At 35.3% G+C, this 8705-nt stretch overlaps 1 long non-coding RNA gene across 1 annotated transcript; it reads left to right on the top strand.

The window, feature by feature from the left end:
* The first annotated feature begins 1732 nt into the window (after positions 1-1732).
* On the top strand, positions 1733-7655 carry LOC116092982. Its single transcript, XR_004119584.1, has 2 exons — positions 1733-1861; positions 7509-7655. It is a non-coding gene; the product is annotated as an uncharacterized LOC116092982 (long non-coding RNA).
* Positions 7656-8705: the final 1050 nt, after the last annotated feature.

Raw genomic sequence — 8705 nt, 5'->3', positions numbered from 1 at the left:
TCAATCTTAACAGGACCATGCTCTTTTAAGCTCCAGAGGACAATGAGACCACCCACTTTGTCCCCAATCCCAGAAAATGAGACTCCACTCTGGCAGCTGAGCTTGACCTCACTGGACTAGACATGGATTTCTCATCCTCCCCCTGCTGTTCATTTCTATCCCGGGTAGGCCTTATATCTAGAGACTTGATGTTTAAAAAACCCTCACAAATAACAAACTGTCTTTCCAAGTAGGGTCAGAAAACTGTTCCATAGCTGGATGCCAGAAACCAATCCAAATTGTTATCATCCTGGTATCTGTATTCCCTTCTAAATATTATGATCTTTATACTTGCTTTCTTTTTGACCAGAAAAAAAAATTATTTTAGAAAATGGTCAGATAAATATGGAGGCTGCCCATATTGGTCTTGTCAAATACATATGCTAAGATCACAAATCAATCATTTCTTCTATCAACACCTCAAGACACTCTTTTCCTACATACAAGACCCATGGGATTCCAGGTGGGAGACAGTAGTCCTTGGTAAGCTGTATCATAAAAATCAGCCTGGGGCCCCAGTAAGTACCATCCATATCCAGAGAAAATATGTCTCATTACCCAGCCCCTGGATATCGGAAAAGCAGGAGAGATAATCAAACACTCCTCTGAGGTTTTTCCCTCTTTGACATCACCCCTCATAAAAACACTAACCTGTCATTTCGCCTTTTACTTCAAACCTTGACCTTGGCATACCAACTCCTTAATGTCACCAGACCTGGATGCTTTAAGGATTGCTGGTTATGTGTACCCCCTGGAACTAACTCACAATTGTCACTTACAGCATCTCTGGTGATACTGCCAAGTAATGTTACCTTAACCTTTGTCAGCTGCCCTGGCTCCAGTGTTGCCATGACTCCATACCTTACCTCTGTCCCTCTCTTTGGTGTGGCAACCTGTTTTAAGGCCTCTGGGACTCAGTCAGTGGGAATGCTGAGCTCTATAGACTACAATAGAACCATAACCCTTGATATATCATCTCTGCCACATTGCCCTACAATCTAAAACACGTCAATTCCTTGTGGCACTCAGGCATATCATCACCTACCTGCTAGCTGATCAGGAGTTTACACATTAGTATTTCTGTTCCCTGAACTGGGAGTAATTCAAGGAAATGAGCCCCTGCCAATCCCAGTTGTAGATTTGATAGCTGCCCAACATAAGAGGGCAGTTCAAGTTGTACCACTCTTGGTTGCTATGGGAATAGCCATAGGTGTTGGTACTGGTATTGCAGGGATAACAACTTCCATGATCCAATATAATATATTCACTTCTCAGTTTTAAAGCGATTTTCAAAAAATGCCTGAAACTGTGCTTACTATCCAAAAACAGATGGATTCTTTGGCAGCAATGGTGCTTCAGAACAGACGGGGACTAGATGTCCTGACAGCTAAAGAAGGTGGTCTTTGCCTGTTCCTCCAAGAAGAATGCTGCTTCTATGTCAACCAATCCGGGATAGTAAGAAATAAAATTCAGGAGCTACAGTCAGACATAAAAAATTTCAGGGACTGTGAGACCTCCAGTTCTGAGATTTATGAAAACCCCTTATGGACATGGATACTCTTGTTTGTAACTCCTTTCCTAGTCATTTTCCTGGTGTTATTATTTGCTCCCTGCCTCATTAATCTTGTTTCTACTTTTCTTCAATGACAAATACAAAAAATTTCTAACCAAACTATTAATCAGCTCCTGTTACAGGATTACCAGCCACTGCCTACAGATGAGCCACTGTCCACAGAGGAACCTGATGGGAACACTTACCAAGTGGATAAAGATGGTGAAAGCCAGCTACCTTCTCATTGACAACACCCCTAGACAGCAGAAAGTAGGTTAAGAGGCCTGACGCCCTCATTCCCTTTTCACCATCAGCTTCCCCTTCCTTTTTTCTTTCCTTCTCTTTATAATATCAAGGAAGGAGGTATGTTAGCATCAATGCATCCAAAGCTGGTGGTGGTGCATGGATGGGTCCACAGACCTGTTGCCAGGGCAACAACCGCCATATTCCCAGAATCAATTGGGCTCACCTCCCACCTTTACCTGTGGCCCCTATGTCAGAACCCATATATATATATATGGGAAACATTCCTCCTTCTTGTTCTCTCTCTTTTCCTCCTCTCTTTTCTTGCTACTGTCCCCTCTCTCCCTCTCAATTAAACCTCTTACATGTTGAAGTGTTTGGGCCTAGTGTGGTATGATCTGATGCGATCTGCAGTTCTAACACATCAATAACCATCCACCTTTGAATATACGATTCTTAGTCCAACTATAAGTCAATTTATTTATAATTTTTGTTTCTTATTATCATTATACTCTGGATATGAACTTCTTGTTAAATGTATAGTTTATAAATATTTTCTCATTTTCAGGTCTTTTTCTTCACCCTCATGATAGTCTCCTTTGCTGTAAATTAGTTTTTTAATGTTTGCTTTGATTCCAATATATTGGATGTTTATACATAAAGTCCATGACTATGGTATTATCTTGAAGCTTCCTATGCATACACTTACTTTTTTAATTTTTGTGATTACAGTATGATTACATTTCTTCCTTCACTTTGCTCTCTCTGAATCCCTTCCTTTTACTTTTTCTTTCTCTTTTTCAAATCATGGCACCCATTTTCATCAATTATTATTGCATGCATATATTTATTTCTAAACCTAACCTACTCAATCCATGCAATGTTACTTGAATATATATCTTTGTTGCTTGCTGTTTGTTTTCCATTTTTACAATTTTCTGATCTCAAATTTAAGTCTTTAACCCATCTCTTTTGATATTTGTGAATGCTGGAAGTTAGAGTCCCAATTTCATGCTTTATAAATATTCTATAAGTGTTACATTAATAGTTGTAGTTTTGTCAAAAAATAAGAACAAAACATGTGTACAAATGTTTAGTACAGATAAAATTAAATAATTTTCATCTATATTGATAAAGCCTATGAGTATGAAGGAAAGAATTTTTAATGCAGAATATATACATACAAACACAAGGAAAACAAAACACCTAGTCAGTAGAAATTCTTCCCGTTTCTTTGGTATCATTTACTTTGGTATCATCAACTTAGCACAGCATAGAATATCTTAAAATACAATCTCATTTGAGTCATCATTTTATCAGGTTTTCTATAGAAATACCTGTGTGACATTTTCTTGGTTAACTGATATAGAATGACCCCAAACACTCTGGGCAACCATTTCTCCTGGGTAGGTGACTATGGATTGTATAAGACTAGGTAAGCAAGAACCTGTACATGAGCCAGGGGGGAGAAAGGTTGCTTTCGTAGTTTCTGCTCCTAGGTTCCTGCCTTGGATAACTGTACTAGCTTCCCTCAATAATGGACTGTGACCTGGAAGCATAAACAAAATGAACACTTTCCTTCTTAAGATTTTTTTTTTTTTTTTTTTTTTTTTTTTTTTTTTTTTTTGGTTTTTTCGAGACAGGGTTTCTCTGTATAGCCCTGGCTGTCCTGGAACTCACTCTGGAGACCAGGCTGGCCTCGAACTCAGAAATCTGCCTGCCTCTGCCTCCCAAGTGCTGGGTAGATTTTTTTATAGTCAGAGAGTTTGTCAAAGCAACAGAAAAGAAGCAGTAGATCCTTTTCTTACATTTAGTTCTAATATGAAGCAATACTGTTGACAACCGATGTATAACAATGTAGTATTCACTAATAAATGCAGAGTGAAGTATAAAACATAATTCATTTTAAAATATTGACTAATTTTAAGTAGGTGGATTTGATGCTGATTCTAGGGATAGCCAATATTCTCACTTGAAATATACAAACAAATATGTGAAAATACATGTTCTGGTTCAGAGTGTACTATCTGACCAACTTACATGAAAAGATTTAGGCTGATGGGATCAAAAAATGTCAAAAAATAGAATATTGTGAATGTTTCTTCTGTGAGTGTCACAGAAGAAATTACCTAATGGAATAATGATATATGAAATGTAACTAATTCTGAGTTATATGCTGTCCATAATTTTAGAAATTATATCCATTATATCAATACCCTGACTTACTTTGCTTCATAGCACTTATTACAATCCAGTAAGATACTTATTCACTTATTTATTTTATTTTCATGTTCTTATAAAATATTATTTCTATGTGAGCAGCTGAATTTCTCTATTATCTTATCATATATTCATCCCCATGTATTGGATACTCACTTGTAGATGATGCTTTCAAAGTAAATAATAGCAGAATGAATAATTAAATAAATGAATTTGTAAATTGTATTATCAAAGCATCCAGAATGATGAATATATACTCCAAGGTTGTGACTTCCTTGTTTTGCCCTAAAGATAGAAACCAAATTTTCATATAGACAAACACTATATCACCTAACTGTATCTCAGCCCTAGGATTTGTTTTATGAAGAGTTTGCAATAGTTATAGCTATAGTTTTTTTCTACTCTGAAAGAAATAAAGAACCTTATTTATTATCTATTGTTCTAGCTACCTCAAGTAAATTCTAAAATCATTTGACCTGTTTAAATTTAACAAAGAAATTGGTCACAAAATTTTCCAAGTCAGCACTGTTTTATTAAAGTTTATTTTTGTAGATTCCTCTGTTCTCTTAATAGCTAAATATCTTACTGATTCAATAAAAAGAAAAATCAATTGCCTAAAATACTGATGGGAACTAGTATCTTTGAATACTGGATGGTCAGAAAGTATTCATTGCAAAGGATACTGTAGAGTGAATGGAATTGGAATGCAGTTTCTATTTCATCCAATAACTCAAGCAATTTGACTTAGCAATGACAAGGAAGGATTTCCTATTATACTAATTGTACTGTATTCTTATTCACGGTAAGGACACATCCCTCAAAGCATTTGGAGACAAAAATACAAAGAAGCATATTGCCATTATGTGGCTACAATGCGTTCTTGTATTTAGCAATGCCCTCTAATTGGTGCATGTGGGGTTGAAAAGCATAGTGTTCTCTTGCCTTTTGGTTAACATATAAATAAAGTGTTCCTTATTGTTGTTTCATTTAAATTTTATTTGCAAACCAATCTTCAAAGGAGTTCCACACTCCTGCTTAAATTATTTACTTCTGTATTGGCCTCCTTGTCAAAAAATGTTGTTGCCTTGTAGCACTTATTTGTATAGGAAATGGTAGATACTAATATTCTCTAAGATTATTTGTCCTTTGTGGAAAAGAAATGAAGCAGTGACAAAACACTGAATACTTTTCTAAAGCTTGAATATAAAATGTTTTGAGCCCTTCCTCTTTGAGCATTTAAGGCAGTAGGCTTTGTCTCAAGTGCCATTGGAGAAGGCTACTTTTACAATTTTGTTGTTGGTGGTTGCATTTTCCATTTTTTAAACTTTGCTTTTATTTATTTTTCCATTTTTATTTTTATTTTATGTGTATCGATGTCCTGCTTGCATGTATGTGTATACAACACATTTGTACCTGGTATCCCCAGAGGCCAAAAGAAGATACTGCATCCTGTGAAGCTGGAGTTACAGATGGTTGTGTGCCACTATGTAGATACTGGGAAATAAATCCCCATCTTCTGGATGAGCACCCAGTGCTCCTAAGCATAGAGTCATTTCTCCTGTGCTATGGTTTTTATTAATGGAATTTCTGTTGTATCAGGCATTCAAGTAAAAAAAAAAACTCTGTATTTTATTAATTAATTTATTTATTTAAGTTTCTATATTTATTTACCCACTTACTAGCACTTTTTGGATATGTAGTCTACATAACGCAGTATTATAGAACAGAAATGAGAGACTGTTAAAGCACAAAAGTGTTTACTCTTTTTACCATTAGGAACGCCAACTTTCACCTTAGATCTGTTCTTAGATCTGTTCTATAATACTGTAGACCTTGACTTTTACAAATGTATGTTATTTACTCACCTTGCCTCACATGCCTCTTTGCTCTAATTCTCTGCATATGATCCTTGTAAAATACATGTGGAATTAAGTTTAATTAAAGCTATTAATCACATATTGCCATATTCATGCTTTATATATAATATATCAGTATTTTATTATCTATGTATTTCTGAAATATAGTCTTACTTATTTTCTCATTTCAAGATTTGAATATAAATGAATATGCTTTAATCTCATTTGTATGCAACACTCTCCTGCTTTATTCTAAAAAGGACACACCACAAGAGCATAATAAAATGTTAGTCCTTTTTCTGGGAAGTTTTCTCTTATCTCCTTAGCTGCCAGTAGTTTTGTCTGTAGCTGTCCTTCACAATGTTGTATTTGTTTCTCCAGGATGCCTTGTGATATAAGTATCTGTGTATAAATCTACCTTTTGTATTAGATCAAATCCTCTTCCTGTGGGCAAGGTCTATATTTTCTACTATTTAATATTCTCTCCAAGGGCACTTTGAAGAATTGTTTGATAATTGAATAAATAGCTTATTAGGTTATATGACATGAATCTTCTTATAAGCTTATTTCCCATACAGCTTTTTTCTTTTGACTGTGTACAATTCAAAGCTAAGTAGGCCAACTTATTAAATTCTAATCACTTGGATGAAGAAAGGCTGACTTCATAAATCATAGCTTAATAGCCTGTCTACAATTTCTTTAGTGTTTCACAGCTGCATGGTAATGCTTATTTAGGCAGTCAGCTCAACTATTGAAATTATAGAGTCAGCAGTCAAGGTAGTAAATAATCTCTTTGCATTTTGTCAACAAGTCTTGGTCCATAAATTTCTATGCTGAGAATTGTTTGATGGCTGTCATATCTCATGATATTCTCCATATACAACAGTATGGAATATATTATGTACAAATTTCCTAGGTGTTCTTTGTATAACCAAGCTGAAATTTTATAGTTCATGAAATAAAAGGTGTTGTAAGTTCTTTATTTTCTTACTTACGTATCTTCACTCTATTTGTTATGGATATATTTTTTTTTCCAGGACAGTCAAGACTAAACAGAGAAACCATGTCTTGTAACAAAACAAAAACAAAAATAAGCAAGAAGAAAATACAATATTTAGCATCTAGTCAATCTAGTCACAATTAAATCAACATATCTATACATGCATCCTCATATTTCTTTCATCCTATCAGGAGCCTATAGTTAGTTGGCTTTGTAAGAATTTGAAACTTCACTTGCCTACACTCTATTTTATAATAATAGATAATAACAGGCATTAATCAAATATAGCCCATGTAGCTAACAGTGCAGATGTAAGAAACTATGATCAGAAACAATGGATCTTCTTTTACTAGAATAAAAAAAAAACATCAAATTTTGGTATAATGTTGACCATGTGTTTTATGAAATGATAATCAAGGACAATAATATGAATGAATTGCCTGTAATTTCTGAGGCTTCTGTTTTATGTACAGGCTGAAGATGGCTTTTTTTCACTGTCTTGTGATAAGCTCTATTATGACACTCACTGCACATGTTTCATTCAACCTGCCTTTTGTCTTTCATATTCCTCTCTGCAATGTCTAATCTTGATTGTTAGCTTGACTGGATCTGGGATCAACTCAACAGCAAGCCTCTGTGCACACCAGTGAGAGACTTCCTTGAGCAGATTATGTGACGGAGATGACCCACCCCAAATGGAGCAGTACTTTCTATTGGCAATTCAAATAAAAGGACTTGAAAGAAGGAAACTTTTGCTTTTGCCTAAATGCCTATACTTTCACAAGTTTATGTATCTTGAACTTAAGTTGCAGCATTCCACCAATTATATAAGAACTGATTTCTTCAGTATTCCAGGATTCCAATGTAGACTGAAGACATACAGCTGTCTGTGAATCCCTCAGAGCTTTAGAACCACATTGGGATTGATGAGATACTTAGATATGGTACTCTCTGGAATAAGCAAATACCAGATTCTGGCATTTCCAGTATAAGACATTTGTTGTTACTACCTGGATCAGATATTTTAACCAAATATAACAAATTCATTTTTCATAAACATATTGATTCTATCAGTTTTGTTTCTTTGGAGAACCTGAAAGAACAACATAAGTCACATTTGTCTCCATTTAAGGAACTCTTTTTTTCTCCATTTAAGGACCAGGCCTGATTTTTAAAAAGCCATAAAATCCACAAGAAAATCACAAAACCCCTTCCAAAAAACAGCCTGGGCCATAAGTTTTGAGCAGCCTTATTATATCATATTGTTAAATGGTCATGACAAAGGAATACATACCACTGACTACCTTTGACCATCCCAGCACCAATCAATAAAATATTAGATTACAAAATCCTTCTAGAGACCTCCCTTCATTCCTTATAAGAAGGCCTGTATGACTTTGTCTGGGGTCTTCATTTTGGAGAATTGCTGACCCCCCACATACTGGTTGTTTCTGAAGAATAAATGCTCTTTGTTTTTGCATACTATCTGAGTCTGGGATCTTCCTTCAGCAATTTTCACACCCTTAAATTTGGTGCATTAGGCAGGAACCACTAGAGTCCCCCCTTGACTCAATAATATAGTGACTCCCCATGAGTAGGTTAGTTGGGGTGCTCATCTGTGTTCTGTGTGTCTTGTATTTGTCTTGCTCTGAGTTGTCTTGCTCAGTGTGTAGTGATTTTCTTTACTATTGTCTGAACAACCTGGAGGCCAATGGAGGTAGTGGTATGAAAGCTTGATTATCTTTATTTATCTTGATTATCTTTATTCTAGAAATGTGCACCTTTGGAGAAATTA

This window comes from Mastomys coucha, chromosome X, assembly GCF_008632895.1.
Source record: "Mastomys coucha isolate ucsf_1 chromosome X, UCSF_Mcou_1, whole genome shotgun sequence".
NCBI classification, from domain to species: Eukaryota; Metazoa; Chordata; class Mammalia; order Rodentia; family Muridae; genus Mastomys; species Mastomys coucha.
The sequence above is the reverse complement of the archived record's forward strand: the minus strand, read 5'-3'. Positions and strand labels throughout refer to the sequence as shown.